The sequence below is a fragment of the Elgaria multicarinata genome, chromosome 3 (genome assembly GCF_023053635.1).
Source record: "Elgaria multicarinata webbii isolate HBS135686 ecotype San Diego chromosome 3, rElgMul1.1.pri, whole genome shotgun sequence".
NCBI lineage: Eukaryota > Metazoa > Chordata > Lepidosauria > Squamata > Anguidae > Elgaria > Elgaria multicarinata.
In genome coordinates, this window is record NC_086173.1 from 10,617,729 (window position 1) to 10,644,927 (window position 27,199).

The 27,199-nt window shown below is 46.4% G+C and overlaps 1 protein-coding gene across 3 annotated transcripts in view; it reads right to left on the minus strand.

Annotated features, from left to right (window-relative positions):
* Positions 1-27,199, minus strand: part of HDAC7 (histone deacetylase 7) — a 266,746-nt gene that overhangs the window by 119,396 nt on the left and 120,151 nt on the right. The gene's annotated exons all lie outside the window — the stretch shown is intronic.

Here is a 27,199-nt window from a genome sequence, read left to right on the forward strand (position 1 = left end):
ATCAGGGGATGATGGGATTGCCTTGAGTCTGGGCGTCCATGTGGACACATGGATAAGCTTTCATGGTGCCGAGTTTGAGGTTTCTAACATGCAAATTGACAGAGCTATCGAAAGGGGTGTGAATTAGAGTTATGGGTGGTGCGTTAGAGGTTAGAGCCGTGCCAAAAATCAGGGGATGATGGGATTGCCTTGAATCTGGGCGTCCATGTGGACACATGGATAAGCTTTCATGGTGGCGAGTTTGAGGTTTCTAACGTGCAAATTGACGGAGCTATCGAAAGGGGTGTGAATGGGGTGCCAGATTTTCAAAAATTCCCCAAAAATCAGGGGATGATGGGATTCCCTTGAAACTTGGCGTGCGTGTGTATACATCCATGAGGTGTCATGGTGCCAAACTTGAGGTTTCTAACTTGAACAGAAAAAAAGTTGTATACTTTTTTAGCTTTCAATGTAAGCCTATGGGGGGGGGGAAACGGAGCTCCGATCCGGATCCGGAGCTCCGAGCGGAGCGGAGCGGCCATAGGCGGAGCAGGGGCGGAGCGAAGCGGGCCGATCCGCAAATTGCGGATCTGAAAGAGAAGCGGAGGGGGGGTCTGTGCACACCCCTAATAAATACTGTAGTTTACCCACCCACCCTCAATTTTTTTAAAAAAATAATAATAAAAATACTAGAGTTGCTACATCTCCATCACCAAAAAGGAAGAAATGCAACACCAAAAAAAGAGGACAAAAAAGAATGCCAATTTGCATAAATCCGCACATGTGATCTTTGCTAGTTTAGAAATAATTGCTATAATTTAAATAGGGATACAATATATTAGGGGTGTGCATGGACCCCCCGCTCCACTTCACTTCCAGATCCGCGATTTGCAGGTCGGGCCGCTTCGCTCCGCCCATAACCGCTCCGCTCCGCTGCGGAGCTCCGGATCCGGATCGGAGCTCCGTTCCCCCCCCCATAGGCTTGCATTAAGCTTAAAAAGTATACAACTTTTTTTCTGTGAAAGTTAGAAACCTCACGTTTGGCACCATGACACCTCATGGAGGTATACACACGCACGCCAAGACTCAAGGCAATCCCCTCATCCCCTGAATTTTGGGGAATTTATGAAAATCCAACACCCCATTCACACTCCTTTCGATAGCTCCGTCAATTTGCACGTTAAAAACCTCAAACTCGGCACCATGATAGCTTATCCAGGGATACACACGCACGCCCAGACTCAAGGCAGTCCCATCATCCCCTGATTTTTGGGGAATTTATGAAAATCCAACACCCCATTCACACCCCTTTCGATAGCTCCGTCAATTTGCACGTTAAAAACCTCAAACTCGCCACCATGATAGCTTATCCAGGGACACACACGCACACCCAGACTCAAGGCAGTCCCATCATCCCCTGATTTTGGGGGAATTTATGAAAATCGGGCACCCCATTCACACCCCTTTCGATAGCTCCGTCAATTTGCACATTAAAAACCTCAAACTCACCACCATGATAGCTTATCCAGGGATACACACGCACGCCAAGACTCAAGGCAGTCCCATCATCCCCTGATTTTGGGGGAATTTATGAAAATCGGGCACCCCATTCACACCCCTTTCGATAGCTCCGTCAATTTGCACATTAAAAACCTCAAACTCACCACCATGATAGCTTATCCAGGGATACACACGCACGCCAAGACTCAAGGCAGTCCCATCATCCCCTGTTTTTTGGCGGGGCTTAAACCTGCAGACAGCTCAATGGGGCCATTTCAAAGGAAATCCCAACATGCCATGAATTGGGGAGTAGAGATAAACCTATATGAATCTTCTTCCACACTTGAAAAATGGATTTCGAACTTCCAAAACTCCAAGTGAGCGCAGGAAGGACTTCTCCCCTGAGTCAAAGACAGACACACACAACATCCCTGCGAGGCGGGCAGGGGAGGAGAGAGGGAAGGCAGGCAGGCAGCAGACATTTCTGGGGGCATAAGGAAGTGAGCCAAGGATAAGCCAGTAATGCATATAAAATGGAATAAATAAATAAATAAACAAAGGAGGGGTGGAATTAAAAGCAGCAGTGTTGCTGAATAAACAACAAGAACTTTTTTAAAAAGGCTATATCTGTCTTTTACCAGCAATAGGGGGACGTGCCCAGGGGAGGGGGAAGCAGCTGCCAGTGAACTCATGAAAGCCATTGCTTCACCACGAGAGCTCTGAGGAGTAGAACTCTCACTTCAACTCATGATAGGCATTGCTCCACCAGGTTACTCCCTTTGGAGGGCTCTGATTGCCCTCCAAGTACAGGAGAGAGTGGGGGCACGTCCACAAGGGATGCCCTTGGGGAGCTCATCCCCTTGCACCATATCTTTTCAGTTGTTCCCCAAAGTTAGGGTGGGTAGCAGTGCTGTGTTTCTATATCTTAGTATTGGCTTAGTATATGATTTCAGGTTGTGTTTGTGCATTTGGTGGGGCTACTGTTTTAAAAAACACTGGGAAAAGTCCGTTCAGACTAAGAAAGAGAAGTTTCCCAGAATCCCAAGTTACCCATTTTGCCTATCCCTCCTCCAACTTTGGGATCATGTGATCATGACCGGGAGTTGACTCTGCCCCTCAGCCCTTCGGAAAAGGTATTTTCCCACCGGTTTTTTAAAAAATTCTAGCACACGAACCGCAGCACGCAGAGAGCTGAGAGTAGTCTCAAAATGACCCCCATCCACGACTCTCCAAGCACAAGAATTTTCAGAAAGATAGCTTCAAAAACAACACAGTTATCCCCCTTTCTTTTCCGCAATGCAATCCTATGGGCAAAATGTTTCAAGATGGCGATTGGATCGGACCGCGGAAACCGGAGCGCTCCGAAAATGGGCGCTTCTCTTCGCCTTGCTTCTAGGGGTCCGCGGTCCGCTTCTACTCCGCCTCTGGGCAAGGCGGAGCAGGCCAATTCGCTCCTGCTTCTGCGCTTCTAATCGGAGCGGAGCACATGCCTACAATATATCTTACCATAATGGGGAAGACTGTGACCTCCAAGTGACCCGTGTGCCTTTTTAATCTGCTGTCCAAATGGCTAAAGTCATCTTTGTACAATACCCAGACTCAGAACTTAAGCTCACACATGAAAAGCTCAGTGAAATAAAACGATGTTAGTCTCTCTCCTGAAGGTTAAAAGAAAGGGAGCTAGCCAAACCTCTCTAGAGAGGTTTCACAACTTGGATTCCACAACAGAAAATGGATTCATTAGAACAGGGCTGGGGGACCCTCAGACCTGGAGGGACAACTTCAGGGTTCTCCAGATGGCCACACCGCCGTCTCGTGGTCCCACCTCTTTTCCTCCAATCATTGGGTGGTTTGCTGGCTTTTCTGCAGTTTTCCCTCTATTCTATAAGGTTGAAATGCCTTTCTTAAGGCTTAGTTACTGGCAGTAAGAGCAATAAGCTACAATATGTTAATATTTTTGCCCCTTTTCCCCTTGGACCTGTTCACCACAGGAACACACTTCTCCCCACCAAGAGGTCCTCCGAAATTGAATTCAGTACTGGGGCTGAAAGACGTTCCCCAACCCTGATTTAGACCTTTTTATTCTCCCAACATTTTAACAATCTCTAAATTTTAAATAACATGGTTTTAAATTTGTAATTTTGCATTGCTGCTGTTTTTATCTGGTTGAGCTTTTATATTGTATTTTATATTATGGTTTTATACTGTTGTTTTATACTTTGAATGGTTTTAATTTTTGTGAACCGACCAGAGAGCTCCGGCTATTGGGCGGTATAGAAATGCAATAAATAAATAAATAAATAAATAAATTTAGAAGTCCAATCTGCAAGGAACAGGCAGTGGGAGAGGGAGTTGGAGAAAAAGAACCCCCCATACACACACACACAAATTGGGATCTCTTTCTCAAAGTGGATTGGGTCACCAGACCTCCAGAAATAAAACAGCCCATCTTTCATTGCAAAGCAGAGCAACACCATCTGCTACATTCAGCTGTAGTAAAGTTTGAACATTTCGGTCACCAAAAGAACAGAATCCTGGGACAAACAACCATGGTATGACACCAGACCTGAAGCATTCAGATGATGGATCCGCGGAAATTATGCCCCAAGGAGGCCTAAGGCCAGGTCCTCTCTTGACTGACCACCCTGACTGCCTTTTGTGAGCAAATGCATACCTCAGAATCCTTCCTTTCCTCTTGCACTAGAAAGATAGGAGTTAAAAGTACAAGCACCAACTTCAAGACTTCACAAATATTTAACCGAGCTTTATAAGAGTACAATTTTGCAAATGGAGGTTGGTGGGGCCGGGCCAAAATGGTAAACACAGCAGCATATTTTAACATAAAGCTCTTACTGCCAATGACTTAAGCCTTGCGGGAAGCATTTCAACTTTTTAAACTTTTTAGAATGGGGGAAGAACTGCAGAAAAGCTAGGAAAAGACCAATCAATTAGTGGCCCGGGGGCTAGGGCTGGGGAAAGGGGCGTGGCCACCTGAGGAACCCCAGAGGGCCGAATTTGGCCCACTGGCCTGACGTTCAACACCCCTGATTTAGATGCCCACTTGAAACATTTTTGTTTCAACGTGCCTTTAGTTTATCAGTGCTCTTCTCCCACCCCCACTCCCAATGCCAGCCATCATGTTGTGCTTGACTTTTAACCTGCTCTTTTAGATCTGGTTTTATCTGCTGCGGTTTCTAATTGTTTGCTTTCCATGATGGATTATGTGCTGTTTTATGTCCCAATGGTTTTATTGTTCTTTCATCTGGGCAAGCTGCTTCTTGCGTCTTCGTACAGAGAAGCGAGATGGTAGCACAAAAACGAATAAAAGAAATACAGGTAAAAATTGAACCCAAATTCAAAGCTTTAAGGAGGAAATGCAACGAGTCCTGAGATCGGGGGAGGCAGAAACACTAAAACTTCACTGAAGGCAGCAAAAAAGCTTAAGCCAGCACCACTGGCCAACAGCACCCCCAGATTTCCCCATCAGCTGAGGCTGTGATGCAGGGGGCTGCAAATGGAGAAGGGTCAGCTGACCTCTTGCCTCTGCGGAAGAGGCTAGCAACCCATACTTGAGCCTGAAAGTGACCAAGGGCCTGAAGGCTGCTGTAGCTCAGCAGCAGAGCACACACTTTGCACACAGGAGGTCCCAGTTCAATCCCAGGCTTCTTCAGGGACAGCTGGGAAAGTTGTGGAGATCCATTGCCAGTCAGGGTCGACAAAATCCAGCTACATGGTCTGACTTGGTAGAAGCTGCATTCCTAGGGTAGGAAGCAGGAAACAGGAGAGCTATCAGGACTTTGCAGCTCCACAGATTCCCAGTCTATTGTTGGGGGGCGGGCGGAGAGAAAAGGCCCTTAGGGAGTTCCCAGCTTGAGGTGGAGAGGAGTTGGGCACTCCTTAGAAGAGCAACTTGGGCCTCTTAACCCAGTTCTGGTGGGAGAATGCAAATCCCTTCCAACCAGCTTTTGGAGGCAACAGGGGCTATTCTTTCTAGTGAGACAGGGAGCTTACAAATGCCACCAGCAAGACAGGAGACACTACAACGTAGCGCAGCACAACCAAACAAGAACTACACGTGTAGAGCAAGCAAGATTTTATAGGCAGTTTTTGCTGTGTTCAAAATAAACGGTGCAAAGTGAGCACATCGCGCAAAACAAACGAATTATATGAAACAAAGGGCATTATAAGTGTGAAGTGTGATTATTATGTGCAAAAGGAGGATAAAAATAATATCGAGAACAAATTGCGACAAATGCTTACGACTTGATTTTTTTTGTGTTTTCAAGTTAAGTTCCTAACTAAAAGAAAAAGGAATAAGAAAAAAAAAGATTGCAGAGATGAAAGGGGCTGCAAAAATAGAAGCAGAAATTTATTTCTTTATATTTAAGTTTCTAGCCTGCCCAATCCCTAAGGCCCAAGTTGGGCTTCAAGAGTAAAAAGTATACCAATGGGTCAATTAAAAATACACATTTAACTGTATATGTCAGAATCTAAACTTCTAGCCAAAGGCTTCATTCACCCTGGACACTCCAAACAAGCTGTCCCAAAGATTTATAGTGCTGTGTTCATATGCTGTTATATATTTTTTTCTATTTGTGTGTTTTGAGTCTCTACTCTGCTTTCTTTGGACTTCCAGAAAAGGGTGTATACTCCCTTCTACAAGTGGCCAGAACAGGCAACACGGCCAGAGGGTTTTGTGAAACTGGTTGGACCCTCACTGTGCCCCATTCTTAGAGGAGCTGCAGGCTGTGATAGAAGTACCTTATACTGACCTGAGTTTGGTTTGGGGGGTGGGGGGCAGGAGGGGCACTGAACAGAAAAATGACCAGAGGAGAAAGAGTTAAATACAACAATCCTATTCCAATGCTCAAGATTACAGGCTGCTTTACAACAACAACAACAACAATATCCATCCTGTTACATGCATCTGCTTAATAATATCGAGTTTGGTCTCATTTAGGAAGCCCAGGGTTCCTAGGAACACAATTAGAAAACAACAACAACAACAAGACCAAATTGTGAAATAAGGAAAACAAGAGGGTGAATGTCCCGCAATCTTGTACGTATTTCTAGACACTTCCTTTTGTTACAAGTAGAGTGGTTTAGGCAAATGCACAGATTTGTTAATGAATACCGATCTCAGGAGAGATCAGAAAGCGGCTAAGCTAGATTCGTGTGTGTGTGTGTGTGTGTGTGTGTGTGTGTGTGTGTGTGTGTGCCACCCTCTCCCGCCCCCTTCGTTTCTACCATTTCCTCTTTTGAAGCTCCGGGAGGTTTCCTTAACGGAGTCCTTGGCAGGAGGCCCCCTTGGGGAGATGCCATTCCGGGACAGAACTAGTGACGGCAGCAAGTTCTCAAACGTCAATGCAGCCTCGTGAAAAGAAGGTGGGGGTGGGAAGGAATTGTGTTGGCTCAGTGTGGGCCTTGGCTGCTCTGTCTAAAACATAAGAAATCAGCCCTGTAGATAAACACTAAATGCGAGTAATAAAGGCTGGAGAGTTTAGACCCAATGAACAAAAGCAAAAATGTTAAAAGTTGCTTAATGCAGGGGAGGGTAAAGAAGGTAAAGCAGGATCTATTGGGTCGCTGCAGTAGATCAGCTGGGGTTTCTGATTCCCAATTGATTATTGATAGCAGTGACAAGGCATTCTTCCACCTCCTGAATTAGGCTGTTAGGTTCCTTGATCTGTAGTAACTCAAATGTAGATCCCCCCCGCCCCCCATAGGTCATCTCAGCTGTATAGCTCACGGGTGGCTGTTGTTGATGGGCCTCAAGGTACTCGCAAAAAGCAAAGTAGGTCCTGGAAGTCTGATGTCTCTCTGCCCACCCTTGACTTAAGAGATAAGAAGATTGTGGAGTTATTTGTTTGTTTTTAAAGGATCCAGAACCAGGGGTTGGATCCAGATTGTCATCCTTAGAGTAAACTCATTGAAATCAATATGACTTAGTCATGACTAACATAAGCCTCATTGATTTTAATGGGTCTACTCTAAATATGACTCTGAATCTAGATCCAGCACAAGCTGCAAACAGCATCATGAAATAACCCGGTGCCACCTCTGGTTCAGGATGAAATCAAGCTCCCGTCTATACGACAACAGGATTGCTCCTCATTGAAAATAAACCCGAATTTTCGTTGATTTGAATCTAGGCAAAGAGCGTCACACTGCAGCAGCAACAGCGATTTATCTCCTGATTATTATTTTTTGTAGTGCAGTTATTAATGCATACATGCACACATACACACATACAATATGATGCAGAGGAGAGAAGAGCAAAGCTATAAATGTTATCTGCGGACCTCTGTAGAGTCATAAAAGAAAAAACCCAAGGGGGAGGGGAAGGAACAAGGCAACAAAGGAGGACGCGAGAGGAGGGGAAAGCAGTGTGTTGCAAAGGACAACCCTCAAAAAAGAAAATGGAGGCTGTTCTCCAAGGAGTGAGATGGGGACTGAATACATCTCCTCCCTTTGGCTGCCTGTTCCCCCCTTTGTTTTAATATTATAAGCTTTATCTATGGAGCGCCGCAGAATCATATAATTTAAAATGAAAATGGTGGGAAGGAACGAGGGAGCCATAGGAGGAAGTGATAGGTGGGAAGGTGGGAAATCAGCCAATCACTGTGTCCTGCCCTGAAAGCTATGCCCACGTCAAAATGTGATTTAACTCCCCCAACGACACATAAGTATAAAGCAGTGCAAACTCGGACGTTGATCCAAAAGTCGTGGTGAATCGCAATGACAAATATGTGCATTATTGCGTTAAAAACCCGGAGCTACAGCGAATGGGTGGCTGCGTCATGTGTCCTGAAATGCAAATCTGCGTGTTTAGGTTGGGGTAAAGAACCCATATAGACATTCCCCAAGTTCTGAAACACTCAGCTTTCATTTGACTTGGTCTTGAATTCTAGTCCTTGCGCACGCAGAAGGAAACCTTTAACACACACACACACACACACACACAGGTTTCTAAGCCTCCTTCAAATAGGGAGAAGCCCATTTACGGAGGGTCACTCTGTGATCCCCAGCTCCTCCACAACTGCAGATCATTGAAGTCTCTTCAATGCCTGCCCTCTGCAGCATTCACCATCTGTCCTCCAATGACTAAAAAAGCCCAAAGCCTGATTATTGTTTTAGTTAAAGATATGCTAGGGGAAAGATAATTGTCCTGCAATAGGTCATCAAGAGTTCAAATTTGAGCCCAATAGCTGCACAGTGTGTGAAATGACACACATTCAGTGCACAATCCTATGCTGTTTTACGTGGAAGTAAGCCCCGCTGTGTTCAATGGGCCTTTCTCCCCAGTAACTGTTTTGAGGACTGCAGCATTGATGCTTTCTTACATGAGCTCTAGAGAGAAGATGCACCCTCCCCCCACCCCACCCCCCCACACAGACAGAGAACTGAGGTCTATATTCTATAGTCCCTGGAGAGGGATCCCCGAAGCATGTCAACGCTAGCAAATCACACTAATAAATTTTGATACAGTCCCCCCCACACTGCACACACAGACATACATAAAGGCAGAAATAATTGTGGTGATTTAGCATTGACAAAAAGGCCCGCTCTGTTCAACGGGCATTTCTCCCCAGTAACTTTGTTTAGAAATGTAGCCTTGATGTTCATCATATAAGAGAAAAACCAAGAAAATACATGCACCACAGAGAGATTGAGAGGGAGGGAGAAAGGGAGGGAGAGGGAGAAAGAGCACAAGAGAGAGCTGAGTTCTGTAGTTTCTTGTGGGGGGATCTAATCCCTAAAGCATGACAACACTAGCAAATCACACTAATAGATTTTGATACACTCCCACCACCACCACTTCCATGCAAACGTGAAGGCAGGAATAGGGAGGGTAATTTAGCACTGACAAAAAGCAGGGCCTGTATCATCGTCACAACCGCAGCCTGCAAACTCCTCACCCCCAATGATATGCACGGGCAAAACTGAAACTACGCAGGGTTTATATAATTTTGACATAATTTATTGCAACGGGGGTGGGGGAAGAATGCGGCACACGCACATCTATGGTGTGGTTGTTACAACCTCAGGTTCAAACATGGGAAATCTAGGTTGTGTTCCTCATTTTGCCATTAGATGGCCTGGTCAGGTCACTCTTTCCAACTTTCCCCTACCACGCTAAACAGGTATTATCTGAAAAGTGAGCATAGACTATTCCAGGGCTGGCATCAAGGGTAGACGTGGCCTGGCGCTTTTTCCAGGCTCACATCCCAGCAGCTCAAACAGGTTAAAACCAACAATGATAAAATAAGTAATACAATTAAAATGACAGCGATAAAATCTAGAATGCCTGGGAGTAAAGGAAGGTCTTTGCGTGGCACCAAAACAATAACTGTGTAGGCACCGGGTGAGCCTCCTTGGGGAGGGCGTTCCATAAGCTGGGTTGCCATGCCTGAGAAGGCCCTGTCTCTTGTAACCATCCATCTAACTTCCTTCGGTGGAGGCACCCAGAGGACGACCATCCTGGGCTCCTCAGCACCAAGTCTGAGACTATTGGTGTCAAATCAGGCTGGGCAGCAGGGTGGGCACTACAGCTGCAGAATCCCTAACCTGTCCCAAATGCTCAACACCAGATGCAAACACTCAAAAGTTGGCACTCAGGGTGGACAGGAAGCCTGAAGAGGGAGATGAGATCCCAGCAGGCCAGACTTCCCCAGCCTGGATCTCTACAAGTATGTTGGACAGCAACTCCCATAACTCCCAGTCACCATGGCCATTGGCTGCCAGTTTGCGGGGTGGGTGGGTGCGGGATGGACAGACCAGAAAAAGGAACAGGTGTAAGTCTAATCTCCCAACTCACAGGTTAGCCTCTATTTATTTTATTTTATTTTATTTATTTATTACATTTTTATATGTAATTTTTACATTACAATGCCATACCTCCCCCTTGCCTGAGACCACACATTAATAGGGCGCGTTCCACTTTCCCCAGATCACCCACAATATATCCCAGGCACATATTCTACTGGGGGCCACCTTGAATTTAAATCGAGCCCAAAGGTCACTGGGAGCTATTCTGTCCATCTGCATCACCCCCGGCCCCAGCCAAGGACACTTCCATCAATCCCCCAGTGAGTCAAGGAGAGGCCCAGCCCTCGCTCAGGAGGAGTGACACTCAGTTGATACGGCTTTCCCTGAGAGGGTTTGCATTCACTCTGGCACCGTGGAAGTGCTCTCCACCCAGCCGGGACACTCCCCAGCTCCGTTCAAGACCTAACGCACAAACCCTTTGTTTGCACAGAAAACAGCATGGGAGGGGAAAGGAATGTCCAGATTTAGGCCGAAGTGCTGGTTTCGCAATATTTTGGCCCAAAGGGGAGGAACTTCCACAGAGAGAGAGAGAGAGAGAGAGAGAGAGAGAGAGAGAGAGAGAACACGTGCGCAGTTCATGGGAATTAAATACGACCTACCCTTCACTGAGCTCTAAAAACAAAACAAAAAACTTTGCTATATGTTGGATAACAGGAGTTAGGGAAGCCTCGCCCTCCCCTTCCACAAAACACAAAAACAATTGCTGTTTTTTGGCATAGGATATTCAAGAGCCAGACCAGCTGCAAAGCCGGGGGCGGGGGGGGGGATAAGCAGGGGGAGTGTTTTGTTTATTTGGATGAGTTGTGCACAGTCCCTCCCTGCTGACCGGGTCCCTGGCTCACTCCGCCAGCCAGCAGGCTGTTCATCTGTACCAAAATGTGGCTTGCAAATGTTCCGATGATTTACTTTATTTATTGTAATGCTACTTTCCCTGCATACATTGCTGTCTATTTTATCCTGCGACAACCCTGTGAGGTAGGTTAGGCTGAGAGACAGTGCCCGGACCAAAATCACCCAGGGAGATTCGCGGCTGAGTGGGGTTTGAACTGAGGTCCCACCCACCCCAGTCAGAGACCAGCACTCTAACCCAGCTTTTTTCAACCTGGGGATTCTCCAGATGATTTGCGCTGCAAGTCCCAGCATCCCCAACCTTTGGCCAAGCTGGCTGGGACTGATAGGAGATATAGTTATACCTGAAAGGCCATCTGCTCCCATATGAGCATCCCGTAAGATATTCTGGAGAGGCTCTATTTTTGAGATTGCCACATTCAGATGTGCGTTTGGGGGCAACCTGAGAGAGGGCCTTCTCGGTAGCTGCTCCCAGGCTGTGGAATTCCCTCCCAAAAGAGGCTAAGTTTGCTCCCTCTCTGCTGTCCTTCTGCCAGCCAGCAAAGGTGACTTTATTCAGGAAGGTATTTGCCGTGTAAATGGGTCTCTGTTGGGCTCTTTTTCATTTATTATTCTGTAATTGTTATGTTCTTATCGTATTTTATTGTTTTAACCCATTTTAATTGTGCTCGTAAGCCACCAGGAGTGCCATTTTTTGGTGGCACTCAAAAAAATAGAACTCACCATTTTAATAACTCAACCAATAATCCAAAACACCTTGAGGGAGCCCCACATTGGGCGAGGCTACTCTAACCAGTACACCATACTGTCTCTATAGTTTTAGTTCCTGACACTTCTCTTTCCAGGACAATGAGACAGGAAACGTTCTATGATTCCCTGTCTGGATTAAAAACTGTGAGAGCAAGGAGCACCCTTTGCATCAAGGCAGAGCAGTGGTTGATATCATGCTATCTGGGGCTGATGGGAGTTGTAGTCTAAAACATCTGGAGGATGCTAGGAGTGAAATCCAATTTAAGTCTTACTTAGATTAGACCCATTGAAATAAATGGAATTTAAGTTAGTCATGACAACTGAAGTCATGGTGCTATATAAATAAATAAATAATAATAATAATAATAATAATAATAATAATAATAATAATAATCTATTCTAAGTAGGAATTATGTTGCATTTTACCCAAGGCTGGGGAAGGCTTATCTAACCCATTACACCACAGTGGCTCTTTTAGGTCCCCACTCTGGATTTCTGATCTAGAGACAGGTCCGCAATGCCCAAGAGAGTGCAGCTCCAGATATCCCGAGCTGCCTCAGGCCCTCCTTTGCCAGTATCCCACCATCAACATGGCTACAGATTTCCTGCCCTCCTGCTGCAGAATTGGCAGTGGCTGGCAGGAGCACAAAGCAACAGGTGAATGGCATCAGGGTGCTGGTAAGTTGCACTGTGTGTTACAAGGGAGGGGGGGTTAGCACTCAACACGAAGCTGCCGTGTTTGGAACATGGAGTCCCTTCTGCAGATGTTTAAGATGCAGGTCTGCACAGCTCTGCCAAGAAAGACTATGGTGGAGAGAAGCCTGTCAGGAAAAAAGCCGCATTCCAAGCCCAGAGGAAGCCCAGCCAGGTTCAGCGTCTACATGTTGTTTCCAAGGCAAAAATCTGCACACATCTCTCTCCTCTTTCCCCCCCCCCCAACCCCCAGGAGCACTTTTCAAGAAAAGTCCAGCATTACAGCATTTCCCATGCCAGGCAGGTGGAAAACGCCAAGCCTGCTGTTGGCACGGGCGGCGGCAGCCCCGCCCACCCCGCCGTACCCCTTGCCAAAGGGCTCCACAGTGACGCACGTCCTGCAACAAGGCCCCAGAAAACGTTAGGAGGCTGTGCAGATCCAACATGTCGAGGCCATTCCGACCCACTCCTGCCAGCCCCGTGAGCATTCCAAAGCCCATCCCGTGCTAAAAAGCGAAAAAGAGGCATTTCTTTCCCCCCTTCCTTTTTTTTTTGGGAGGGGGGGTAGTTTTAAAGAAGTGCCCAGGACAGATCCAGTAGATTAATTGGAAACACAGCAGGGGTGTTGCAATCGTATGCAGATGACTCCGCTTTCAGGAACAAATGTATTCACTCTCAGTGCTGGAAGCAGTTCCCCAAATGGAAGGGCACATTTTTGCTGAATTAGCTCATCGCCCTCCTCCCAACGCTGAGGCAGCAAACGGCACCACCGGGACCTCACAGCTCAGGCTCCGACCCTTGCAGCTGGGCCCCGGGCAGACGTGCTGCTTGCGTCAAAGAGCAGGCCAGGCAGAGGTAGCTGTGCGTGCTTCACAAAGTTGGGGCCCTCGATACGGCTCGGGCTGCAATTCCCACAATTCCCAATGGCCAGGCTGGCTGGGAATTCTGGGAGTCGCAGTCCAACACACCTGGAGGCTACCAAGTTGGTCACGGCTGCAATTGTGGCTGCTGCAGAGATTCCAGACAGTCGCGTTCGGAAGACCGGGGAGCATTGCTTGCCATGACTTAAACATGAGCCTGGAGTTCACAGCATCTTAGCCAATTTGCAAATTTAATTAGGAAATAGTTTAACTAGAAGGACCATCATTGGCATTGCTGGGCCTTTGAACATGAGAGGTTCCTTTTGGGGCTGCAATCCCGTTTGAATTGATCGTAGGGATTTTAGCCATCTGGTCTATTGATTTCAGCAGGGCCTTCGGGTAAAAGCAAGGAAACCTGCTTCTTCTGAAGTGAGAGGCAGGACTTCTGTTGTTTTCCAGCAATGCACCCATGATATCATCTTAGAAGAAGCGTTCATCCTGGGCATCAGAGAAGGGAGAATTGGCACACTGCCACCTGCAGGTTTCGTGAGCATGTGCCTAAGCGATAATCGTGTTTATTCAATCGTAACAATCATCACGGAACGAAATTATCTGCCGCCTGATTGTCGGGATTGGAACTGATACACTGTTGGAGTTTGCCTTTTTACGGTGAACTACTACCCATGGACGGAGGCAACAGGAAGCAGAGAAAGAAATGTGGTGTAGTGGTGAGAGTGTTTGACTGGGAGTCAGGAGATCCAGGTTCTAGCCCCCACTCGGTCATGGAAGCTCAAAGGGTGACTTTGGACCAGTCACAGACTCTTAGTCCAACCGACTTCACATGGTTGTTGTTGTGAGGATAAAATGGTGAGGAGGAGGAGGAGGAGGATTATGTATTCTGCCTTGGGTTCCTTGGAGCAAAAAAGGTGGGATATAAATGTAATAAATAAATAAAACCTGGTATCCACCAGGTGCCTAGGAGCCCCAATCCAATCAGACCCAGCCAGCTTCAGAGACATGGTCCAAAACATCTGGAGAGCACCAGGTTGCCTGCCCCTGTCCTATGGAAAACACATCCTGCCGTATTCAACAGCACTTAGCATGGCGGTTGATCCGTCCCTCATACACGCGGCCCCTTCTCAACCGACTGTTCCACTGCAATACCTTTTTTATTTTTTTTGTTCTTCCTGGGCAATGAATGATATCAGTCATCTCCCAAGTTCGGGCAAGTTCCAGCTTTGCCATTAACCCCCTGCCCTGTGTTTATGGTCCAGGAGCCAATTCTTTTTTTAATCTTTCTGAAACGGTTCCACTCCAAGCTGACTGGAATGAATTCTTCCAATTAGGATGCAAGGAGACATGGCTGCATCAAATGCTGCAAACTAGAACCCCAGATGAAAAACAGGGCTCAAAGCAGACCCTAGGGCTACAGCTTTCTGAATTGCAGTGACCTCAAGGTCTAACCAGCTTTCCTTCGCCTTATGAATACTGCGATCTCAATCAAAAAAATGCCTTTAGGCACAGCAACATCATGGGATTTCCACCTTGGGCTTCAAACTCAATGGAAAGTTTCACTACTCTCCGCTCTTGAGAGCCATGTCAGATTTCCCATGCCAGCAAGCTTGTAAACAGCCACTCGCCTACTCGCCTCTGGTAAGTAACCACTGCCACCAGGCGAGTAGCTGTTTGCAAATCATATAAGAGTTGGTTCTCCCCTGCCACCCCTTTTGGGAGGAAAATGTTCCACCAATAACTTAGACTGGTACCACATGGGCAGGTGAGGTACTCAGTCATTCGTATGGACTTATTTACAAGGCCACCTTAGGGGGGAAATGGATCTAATATACGTAGAGAAGAGCCACATGGATGGCTTGGAAGCCACTTCAAAGCGCTCAGTTCAAATGTACATTTTTCTCTGGGAAACCTGTTCTGCAGCTTTTTCAGGGTGATTCATTGTTGGAGGGTGGGGGAACTGGCCTAAGAAAACACAGATTCATTAGCACCTTTTTTAAACAGTTTGCTGCTTTAAACGACAACAAAACTCGATCCAGGTAATGGATGCCGTGGTGTACCAAGGCTCACAGAGATGAAGCACCAGCACTTCTTTCTTAGATTGGATGCTGACATCATCTGCTCCCCCAACCCCACCCGCAGCCATGATTCCCTTTCCCTCTGAGTTTAGCCATAATCAGTAGCTGCTGTGGAAAAATGGATTTTCCCGGGCAATAATATATTGCTCCCTGTTGTAATGCAAGTATTTTGAAGTGGCTTGGTTTGGAATGGGCAGTTTAGACTCATTAGCCTGATCAAAGACCTGTTTCTGGTGGAGATGAACATGGCAAGAGCTGCCACATGGCATGGATCAACGGAGCTGCCTGAATTTTTGGACTCTCCATGGTGGGAGGGGGGTATTCTTGGGAGTGTCATGATGAGCGCCAACACTGAAAAAATTACCACTACGTAACCTGAATGGATACAGTGCCAATGGATACAGTCACTGGCACTTACATGTGGCACTTAATTTTTGCTGTTGTGAAAAGCAGACAGTCTGCCTAAAGCAAGTGGAAGGGCGGGGGGTGGGGAAAAGACAAACTTCTGAACCAAGCGTTTGATTCGCTGGCACAGATGTCTGTCACGACAACTGGAAAGCCAAAGGGAATCTTGACTCACACAGATGAAGAAGCTGCCATGACTTCACTTTAAACATCACGCTTGTCTTCACTTCTATAAGTCCTGAGAGGAGTAAGTGGCCAACGGTCAAGCAACCAAGAGTCCTGCGTTTTGCATGTGACAGACCCAGGCATTTCCTAGGTATCCATATCTATATCCACTCCCTCTCTCCTCTCTAAGGAGCTGAGGAATGCATAAAATTTCTATGTATGCCGCCCTGAGATCCTTGTGATATAGGACGGGATATAAATGTTTTAATAAATAAATAGGGTTATCCCATTTTATCTTTTTAACAAACCATTTTAAATCTGTTAGCCAGGGGTGTTGAACCTTAGGCCCGTGGGCCAAATCCAGCCTGCAGGGGTTCCCCAGATGGCTACACCCCCTTCTGGCTCATCTGCATGCGCATTCAGCCACAGCCTGACCACCCAAGTGCTCTGTGAACAGAATCTTCAAGGATCATAACATCTATGTGCAGCTTGCAGTGAAATAACTAATAACTGCAGTGAAATAATCCAATTTAGTCCTTTCAAAAGGCATCAATTTTCATGTAGATGAGCCTTTGAAGAAAAAGGCTGTTCAAAGCACTCCATGCCACTGGTGGCCTCAGTGGCATGGAGCGCCTTCTTACCAACATTGTTTGGTGGCTCAGCTATCCCCCGCACCCCCGGTAACTGGGCCTGGCTTCATTTGTTTATGCTCTGGCAACCTCCAAATTAGATTACTGCAATGAGCTCTATGTGGGGCTGCCTTTGAAGACAATTCAAAAGCTGCAGCTCATGCAAACTGTGACAGCCAGATTGATAACAGGGACAAGAAAGTCAGAGCATCTAAGCCTGATTCTCGCCCACTTGCACTGCCTGCCTGTATTTTTCTGAGCCTGATACAAGGTGATGGTTTAAACTTATAAAGCTTTACACAGCTCAGGATCACAATAACTGACTGAGGGCTTCTCCCAATATGAAACTACCCATACTCCACGTTCAGCATCTAAGGCCCTCCTCCAAGGGAAGCTCAGACGATGGCAACAAGGGAGGGGGTCTTCTCAGCGGAGGCCTCTCAATTATGGAACGATCTCCCCAATGAGGCCCACCTGGTGCCAACATTGTTATCTTTTTGGTGTCAGGTTAACACTTTTCTCATCTCTCAGGCATTTGGCAGCAAATGACGAAGTTTTAATCAGGTCCTGTGATTTGTCTTATTGTTGATTGTTTGAAATTGTTTTAGATCTACGTTATCTCTCTGTGTGTGCTGTCTGTTTATATATTTGTCTGTAAATGGTTTTACATTTTGCATAATGTATTTTTAATGGTGTTTAATCTTTGTAAACCACCCAGACAGCTTCAGCTATTGGGTGGCACAGAAATGTAATAAATGAATGTATGAATGAATGTATGTATGAATGAGTCATTTCAGAGAATCTTTTGCTGGATCTTTTCCAGTTTTTCCTTCCTTCCAGGTCTCATTTATGGGCATTATCCCACAAGGGTCTTGTTAATACTGAACCAAGGATTCCAAAAAGCATTGCAGCCATTAACAAGGGAGCAGGAAGTAAGAGCAGTTGCTAGGGTAAATGATCCCTACATTTTACTCTCCAAATCAGTGTCATCACAAGACATTTTCAACCCATGCCACTGCGCTGCATTTTTTAGGAGCCCTCCAACCTCGCCCTCCACCCCCAGGATCACTTGCAAGGGTGCAAAAGGAACAGCCACACACAACCTAAGTGTTGCATCCTGGCACGATCACTCAAGCCAGTGGTGGGGAGGGAGAAGAGACACCTCTCAAGTTGGTTGGATCTCAATGGCATCCCTAAAAATGCTAACCGACACCGCACCCCCAGCTGCTTGTGCAGTTTTGGCCAGCCCGGCTTTTTAAAGCAGCCTTTCCCAACCTAGTGTCGTCGTGTCCCCCCCCCCCAACCGACATGTTGGGCTACAACTCCCATCACCTTCATCTAGCATGACCACTGATGGCAGCTGAATGTGTGTACTGATGCCACTGAAAAGCACTGTGTTTGGAGCAACATGACAGTTCTACCTGCCGCACAATTGCTACAATGGTCTAGTCACACGTGCAAGAAATCACAAGTCATCAAGTGATGAAAGGCAGCCCTAAGTGTCTTTAAAATTTCTTTCTTCCTTTTATGTACAATATTGAGATACCTCTCCGTATCTAAAATAGATTCCAGAGTAGTAAACACCAGAAATCAAACAGTAAAAAGCTAGAAAGATTAAAACAGCATATTAAAAATGTTCAATTTTAAACAGAATGCCTATAAAAATGATGGCTGATCAGTTGAGGAATGCTTCCTGGAAAAGAGCTGTTTTCAGGGGGCACCAGAAACACTACAATGTTGGCACCTGCCTGACCTCCAGGGACAGGGAATTCCAAAGAAAAACGGTCATCACACTAAAGGCTCTTCTCCTGGTGGACTCCAATAAGGCCATAGGTCCCATGCAGAACCACCAGGAGCATGCCCTCTGATGACCTCAGAGTCCGGGCACGTTGATAAGGGAGAAGGCACTCTCTCAGGTATTCTGGTCCCAAGTTGTTTGGAGCTTTGTACGTTAGTACTAAAACCTTAAACCTGGCTCCGTAGCTTCCAGTGCAGTTCCCTCAGCAGAGGAGTCACATGTTAAAAAGGAGTAGCTCCCAGAACACGTACGTGTGTGTGTGTGTGTGTGTGTGTGTGTGTGTGTGTATCTATATCTATCTATCTATCTATCTATCTATCTATCTATCTAGTATGTGTGTCTGACTGTCTATCACATGTGATCCACTCATGGTTTGCTCACACATCCAGACCGAGACCTCTGAGCAAAAACATTGCACAGCTATTCTGTTTATTCCTCCCCAACTTAGTATTATTTTTCTAGTAAGAATAAAAGGCAGAAGAAGTGACAGAAAAACACAGGACAGCTACAAATTGAAGATGTTGTCTGTACCCCCATAAAGTTCCATGAATGAGGCTGGGCAACAGCACATTAAAAGCCTCGTCTGGAAGCACCCCTGGTCATCAGAGATAGAAATTCCAAGATTGTAATTGGCCATGTATATCCCCCACCACCACCTCTGTGCGATCTCTCCTTTCTCTGGACTAAATCTCAATCCACCCCCCTACATTTCTGTAGGTCTATCAAACATTCTTCATGCTCGGTGAATTGTGGGAAATGGTACCAAGGCGTTTCTTGGAGAGAGGGAGAGAAGCATTTAAAAAGAAACTGATAATTCCACACCTGCCTAAATCTTAATAGGAATAACCATGTTAAATTGATGGACTTTTTTTAAAAAAAAACAACCACCAACCAAACTGATCAAAACATTATAGATTTTTAGTTTTCATCAAGCACATCCCACAGTCTTTCAAGCATATCTTCACAGTGGTAAGGCCTAGGAACATGTTCCCCTTTAAACGGAGCAGGAGGAGGAGGAGGAGGGGAAGTGGAAATTCACAGGAAGATTATTTCAGACACAAATGCTCCTAGGACCTAGCTAGGCAAGCTACAATGAAATTCATGACTGGTTCCAAAGGAAAGGCTCCGTCCCCTAATCTACCATCTTATGAAATGGAACGCCCAAAACGGCACACAGTGTTCTAAATGTAAAATCAATATAGCTCCTACGAGGCAGGTGGAAGGTTGATCTGGCTAAAAGAAAAAAACTCTCACAACAAGGTTTGGGGACAGCAGGTGCTGGGGAGTTTGGGAACCAAAGGGGGGGTGGGGTAAGATAGGTCAAGGAGGCAGGAGGGCAAGAAAACAAGTAGAGCCTAGAGCGGAACAGTTGAATTTGTCAGCCTGAGGGCCTGATTCTATATTGGGCTGATTCTATATTGGGCCATTCCAATGGTGGGTGGAGCCAAAGGCAAAAGGGGCGGAGCCAAAATACCAGCCTACTTTAGCTTAAAGCTCTTACTGCCAGTAACTCAGCCTTAGGAGAGGCATTCCAGCCTTTTAGAATGGGATTGAGGTGAAGAGGAGCAAAAGCTGGGAAACCACGAAATGATTGGAGGTTGGGGGGAAGGGGGCGGGGCCAGGGAAAGGGGCATGGTTTTTTGGAGGATCCTGGAGGGCCAAACTGGGGACCCAGCCTGAGAAAGACTGGATTAAACCCACAAGTCTGAGTTGAGCACACCTAGCATATAGAGAGGTGAGAAAGGGAGAGGGCAGTGAAATGAGGTGAACAGAATTTCACTTACTGTTTCAAAAGAACTAGTCAAACCTTTAGCTGCAGGTACTGGAAAGCATGGCTGCCCATTCACCAATGGATGGCCACTTTCTTGAGATCATACTTCCCCCTGCTTCTGTGCCTGTGTGGGCACATCCCTTCTCTCTGATCTCCCTGATCTCCTTCCCTCCGTCTTCCGCCTGTTCCGCAGAACACATCTTTCCCCTCCCTTCTGTCCCCTGAAGATCTGAGTGATTAACTCCAGGTGCTCAGCTCTTCTGGGAAATTCAAGGGGGGGCAGAGATGTGGCTGGCCATGGTCTTCCTGGATCCAGATTCCCCCCTCCCTTTCACCCCACACGTTGGGAATTTAAGTACTAAGCAGCCTTGTGTGTTTTTTTTAAAAAAAGCACAAAGCTTCAAGCAATTGCTGAGGAATGAAAAGGAAAGCCTGTCTGCGGACGGGTTTTGAGTCCCGCAGGGCTAAGATCCACAGAACACAGTAGTGGCTGTAGCTCTGTGGCAGAATCCCTGCTTTGGATACAGAAAGTACCGGGTTCAATCTCTGGCATCCCTAGGAAGGGCTGGAAAAAAGATGGCGTTTCTATGGAACTTACTTCTGTGATAACACGCATAGGATCGATCTGCACATCAGTTACAAAGGTCTTTTTCAGAGCCTCCCCCCATGATGAATGCCAATTGTGCCTCCCAGCAGCATAGTCCTTCCAACTTCCCCCAAGGCTCCACTTCCCTTGCAATGATATTGGGGTGGATCCCAGCTCAGTCAGTTGCCTTGTGGTCCCACTGAACTCAGTGGTGCTGCTTATAACCTATAAAGCCCTATAGGGCTTGGGACCAGGTGACCTGAAAGACCACCTTCTCCCATACGAGCCTGCCTGGTTCTTAATATCTTCACCTTCAGAGGTAGGTTTGGTGGGGAAGCAAAAGAGGGCCTTGTTTGTGGTAGCCCCCAGGCTGTGGAACTCCCTGCCAAGGTTCAATCCCTCTCTACTGTGCTTCTGCTGGCAGGCACAGATTGCTTTATTCAAGTGGGCCTTGGGTGTGTAAGTGGCTCTGTTGAGTTGGATTCTGTTTTTACTGAGTTGTTTTGTTCTTCATTGTGTTTTAATGTATTTGCTTATTGTTATTACCAGTGGTTGTAAGCCACCTCGAGTGCCATTTTCCAGTGCCATAGAAAGGCGGGGTACGAATCAAATAAATGAACGGGACTGAGGTTAGCCAGGACTACCATTTCACACTGATTTCAGTGGGAACGGAAGGTAACTATCTTAAGGATCATGGCTCCTGTGCCCATTTGGTGCGTTATCTTCCCTTTCCTATTGCTTTATTATGATTTTATTAGAATGTAAGCCTATGTGGCAGGCTGTTGCTGTTTTATTCTTTCACTATGTATAGCCCCATGTACATTGATGGTGCTTTATTATTATTATTATTATTATTATTATTAATAATAATAATAATAATAATAATAATAATAATAGTGTTTTAGCAACCATCAAAAACGCTAATCTACTGCACCTGGGTAAATGCAAGAGCAGCTGCAGAACGGTCTGCTCAAAGCCACTGCGATTCCCCCACGGAACGTGGCTGCACAGGTTTTGTGAACATCTGTGCTTGATTAGTGTCTGTGACAAGCAATGTAACAACATCCTGTTCTCCCTTCCCAATATCATTACCATTTGGAGATTCTCCACCTAACTCCTGATGGGATGCTCCTACTACTGCTCCTTTTACACACAGTTGCAAATTTTAGGTAGGAGTAGTCAATTAGTTTGCAAATGAAGCACTGGAACTCGCTTTTTTTAAACTCACTTTAAAAACAAACACCCGTGCATGTGTATACGAATACACACACACAAATACTTCAATTGTTCAATTGCGCTGCCTCAAATACGGAATTTTACAGGGGGTTCAGACATCACCTTCCACTTGCAACCTTACTGTGTTTCTCCACTGCTTCTTCCATTGTTTTGCCAGGAAAAAACAACAGCTAAGTAAAACACACACAAAATAGCTGCACAATACTTCCTGAGTGTTCTCAGTAGGAAGCCTCTGTCTGGAAGCACACAATATCATTTAGTTTATTATTACATTTTTAGCCCACCTTTCCAACCCTTTTTTGCAAGCGATCTGTTACAGCTTACATGGCTCTCCTTCTCTCCATTTTACCCCCACAACAACCCTGTGAGGTAGGTTAGGCTGACAGCCAGTGACTAACTAGGCGGGCAACAGATAAGAAATGATAGCTTTGGTGAGTTACCAAGTCCCAGGAGTGGGGAACATGTGGCCCTCCACATGCTGGTGGACTGCAGTTCCCATCAGCCCTACCCAGCATAGCCAACAATGAGAGACAATGGGAGTTGCAGTCCAACAACAACTGCAGGGTCAGAAGTTCCCCATCCTTGATCTGCTGTTTTATATATATCCTGCCAAGTTATTTTCAATAGAGGGGTGCCTGTGTATCTGTCCAGACGTCCTGTTTGTTTCCTGTTACTGTGAGGACTAGAAACGTTATGTTTAATTGGGGAAGAAGCAAAGCTGAGATTTTCCAGATACTGCTCAAGCAACTAGGCTGATGAGTGAAACACCACATTTCTCGCAGTCAAACAACTCGGCACGGGGCCAAGTTCTCTGTTCATGGACACACACACACACCTCCCCAGATCTGTATCCAGTACCACAACTCTGACATCTGCCCAGGCGAATCTGGCTTTCGAGGCCCAAAATCCCTAGGCAAATGAGCAGCCAGACGCTTAGACAACCCGCTGCCGAAGGAGGCTGCTGCCCGAGGCCCATCTGGCAAAATCATTCTCCTCCTCGCCTGAAGCAGCACCTTCCCTCCCTTCCCGGCTGACATTTGTTTCTCAACTTGTCTAAACGAAGCAGAGAAAGGAATGTCTCTTCGGGGAGTCTGGCAGGAAGTGGTTTGGGTGCTGTTCTCTCTCTCCCCCCTCCCCCGCTGCCCCCCAAACGTTTAGCCAGGATCCTTGGCGAGCAGAGGAAGCGCAGAGGAAGCACAGGCCGTCTGAGGATGCCCAATTGCAACTGTGCAGCCTTTGAGAGATGGCCCCATTCGGAGATCCCATTCAGTCCGCCCGGGGAAACGGGCTTAATCAAACCCAACCCACCATTGACGCAAATCCGTTGGCTCTAGTTTTAATGACCGCCTGCACGGATGGGGGATGCGTACCCGCCCTTCAGCTCTTGCTCTGCTCCCAAAAAGTACTCTTATGGTTCAGAAGTTTCCTCACCAGCAGCATTTTAAAACTGCATATGAGAAAGGAGCGTGGCGGGGGGGGGGGATTCAGTAGGGGGCAGGAAAGGGGATGGTCTCAACTTGTTTTGAAGGCTGGTTCTGGGTGACACAATCATGGTTGAGCTGCCAGAAAGCAGTGTATTTCAAAGAAACTGGCGTTATTGGTCCCCCCACGCCCACCAGCGTGGCACAGTATCTTTGGCAATATTGTCAGTAAAGGCCAAAAAGGAACTCTACACACACACTGACTAAAGCAGGTTTGTGACACCAGAGTGCATATCTAGGATACAGGTCCACGTAACTTTTTAACAGTTAGGGCTCCAATGCTGAGTTAATCAATCAGCTGCATTAATTAAGAATGGATAGGGGGGAGGCTGTTAAATGCTTATTCCACACACACACGGCCACCATGAATTCCCTTACCCATTTGCTGGTACATTGTGTGCCATGTTAATTAGTGCATGGCGCATGGGGGTGGACTTATTTCTTTAAAAAAAACATATTTTTATAGGAACTATACAGTACAAATGGAAAGAAAATTACACACACACATGGATTTTCTGCTTGGGGCACCAACATATTTGGGAAAAGTCCTACATTTCAGATTTCTCATATGTGTGGTGATTGTGCCCATAGATATATGGTCTTACTCCAAAAGACATGGGTTAGATCCAGAACTATAGTTCTGCCAGCCCAGCGGAACGGTACACTGTTTGTGGAATGGGACTTCCCTGTCCTCGTCTTCCTCCTGCAGCCCCTGTGCGCCCTCCAAATCTGCTCTAAAGGGTTGGGAGACTCTGGAGGAGATGTGGAGGGCGTGGGAAGGTCTACCCAAATGGAAAAGAGGCCAGGAGTATCCACTGGTGGAAGAATGATTTTGGAGCCAACCCCTTATCTATTTTAATAACAACAACAACAACAACAACGTTGATGATGATACTAAATGTGTGATATGCTGTGCGGACATCCTACGAGCCTAAATTAAGGGGGGAGGCAAGGAGTAGGGGATCACAGTGACCCTCTGCCTACCCCAAACATGTTGGCCAAGTGAGGACTGCACATATGCGCTGCCCTCATGCCACGGGGGAATACCCCTGGCAGCAGAAGGGGAGAACTCCGTGGGGGCTATTGCTGCATTCTGAGAGCTCCTGGAACACTGGGGACATATTAATGGTCTATCAGCAGGGCCAGCTCCAGATTTGAAGGGGCTTTAGGCAAAGTGCCATCTGGTAGGCTTCTTCTTACACCAGCGCTCCCACCCACCTGGGGCTTACCTGTCTGTGGTGGATGCAGCAGCAGCACTCCAAGGCTGGCTGGGAGCCGCCATTTTAATTTCCCACAATGCCCTGGAGCAACAGACGTGATGTCTCTCTGGAGCCTTGTGGGACATTAAAAGAGAGGCTCACAGGTCCAGGTGGGATCCTGGCAGCTGCCCTCACCCGCCTGTGTAGCAGATTTCTTTCCGTTGAGCTATGGAATTTGCAAGTCACCTTTCTGTCCTACAGGCCCCAAGGTGGCTGGTGAATGACTAACACTAAAAAAACAAAGTATCAAACTACAAATAGAGCCGGTATGACTCTAATCTGACCCTGTTGGTGTTTATTACCCATAATTTGTCATTATATGCATTTATTTGCATGCGTCAGTTTGTGATATATTATGGTTGATTAGCTGAATCTGTGTCTACGTCGGCCATTTACTAGTTATTGACAGATCTGCTTAGGATTCCTTTTTATTTGATATGAAGAATTTAAAAATAATAATCCTGTGCAATCTCTAAGCATCTGGAGCCACCAGGATTGCTCCAGAACTTCCTCAACTCATCCGTGTTGCAGAAATAGGCAGCTGCACAGCCAGTGAATGCTGCTTGTTCTCTACATATTATGGGTTGGCACAGGAGAAAAGGTGCTTGGTCTCCAAGATACCCAACCCCTTACCCATACTCATACAGGTGAGCTGACGCAAACATGATCACATATAAATCTTTAGGGGGGGAACCGGGGGGGGGGGAGTCTGAAATAGCCCAATGAGACAGTTTGCAGGGGGGGTGGGGAGAGAGAGTAAAAGAAGGGGAGACTAAATGGAGTTTCTGGAATCCTGAACAGAAACATTCTACGTTGCAAGCCATTCATTGCAACTTCCAATTGTGACTGAATTAAAAGTGGGAAAAACTGTCATGCAAACACATCCATGTGCATAGGCCAAGGCCAAGGCCTTTGAATACCAATTCCTCTCCCCACAACATTTTAATAAACATGTGAAGTTCACTGAAATTATTTTTTACTTTTTACAGGTAGAGGGGTGTGTGTGTGTGTGTGTGTGTGTGTGAGAGAGAGAGAGAGAGAGAGAGAGAGAGAGAGAGAGAGAGAGACTGGGTTCAGATGACACAATAACCAACAGTGGGTGAAATAGTCAACAGTGGGTTAAAATTCTCTATTATTAGTAGTAGTAGTAGTATTATTTATTTATTTATATAGCACCATCAATGTACATGGTGCTGTACAGAGTAAAACAATAAATAGCAAGACCCTGCCGCATAGGCTTACACTCTATGGTGGGTTATTGAGTCATCTAGGGCTTGTTCACGCCACAGTTGGTTATTTGGCCGAAATATCTAACACAAATAACCAGCACAAATAACCATAGTTGGTTTTTTGAATATCCATACGTCATTGTGTCATCTGTCGGGCACTGTTGACTATTTCATCACACACAGTTGCTTATTTTCGGTGACGATAGAGTCCCCGGCAAGAGTGACCAACGCGGTGGCTGCCACTCTAGTCCAGCCAGCAGAACTCACAATGGCTGATGGGATACCAGCAGGAGGACTGAGAGGGCAGGTGATGTGTCAAACACACCATTGACTAATAGTCAACTCGACACTGGCTTTAATCCACACCACAGTTGATTATAATCATGTCATGTGGGGAGTAACCCCTCGATAATCAACAATGGAGTTGACAGTTAACCCACCACTGACTATCCGAAAGCAGCCAGAGAGAGGACAGAGCGCAAGGGAGAACTGAATCCATACCCCAGCTTTGTGTGCCTTGCACTTTTAAAGAAAATAAGAAAAATTCTGATTCAAAAGAGGTCAAATCTGGGTCAAAACTATTGCCAAAAAAGCCAAAATTCTGAAGTCACTATACATTGCACAACCCACAGTGATTTCCATATATTTGCTACTTTGCATATAATTCATTGTGCTTCTCTTACTCACACAGAGAGCTATGCAAAGCAAAGAAGCCCTTCCAGGCCATCCAGCCCACCCACCCCCAACCACGGAAAAAACTATTCAGCTCCACCTCCCGAGATTTCACCACACACTGCCAATGTGCTTTCCAACCTTCCAGTGCAGCTGAATCAGCATCTCCCAACTTTCTGATGATGAAGGCAAATGATGCTGTTTTTCTGAACTAAACTTGCATGTGCATCACTATTATTCAGGCCGCGTTCAGATGCTCAGCGGGAGAAGCAATGCCATATGTGTTGTTTCCCTCGCACCTGCACGTGCTGGTCGTGCGACCGGCATGTCCCTAATTACCCACGCCGCAGGTTGCTGCGTCATCCAAACCCAGTGCACGGCACATCAGGGATAGCTTCTCACCCACCCCACCTCCCCT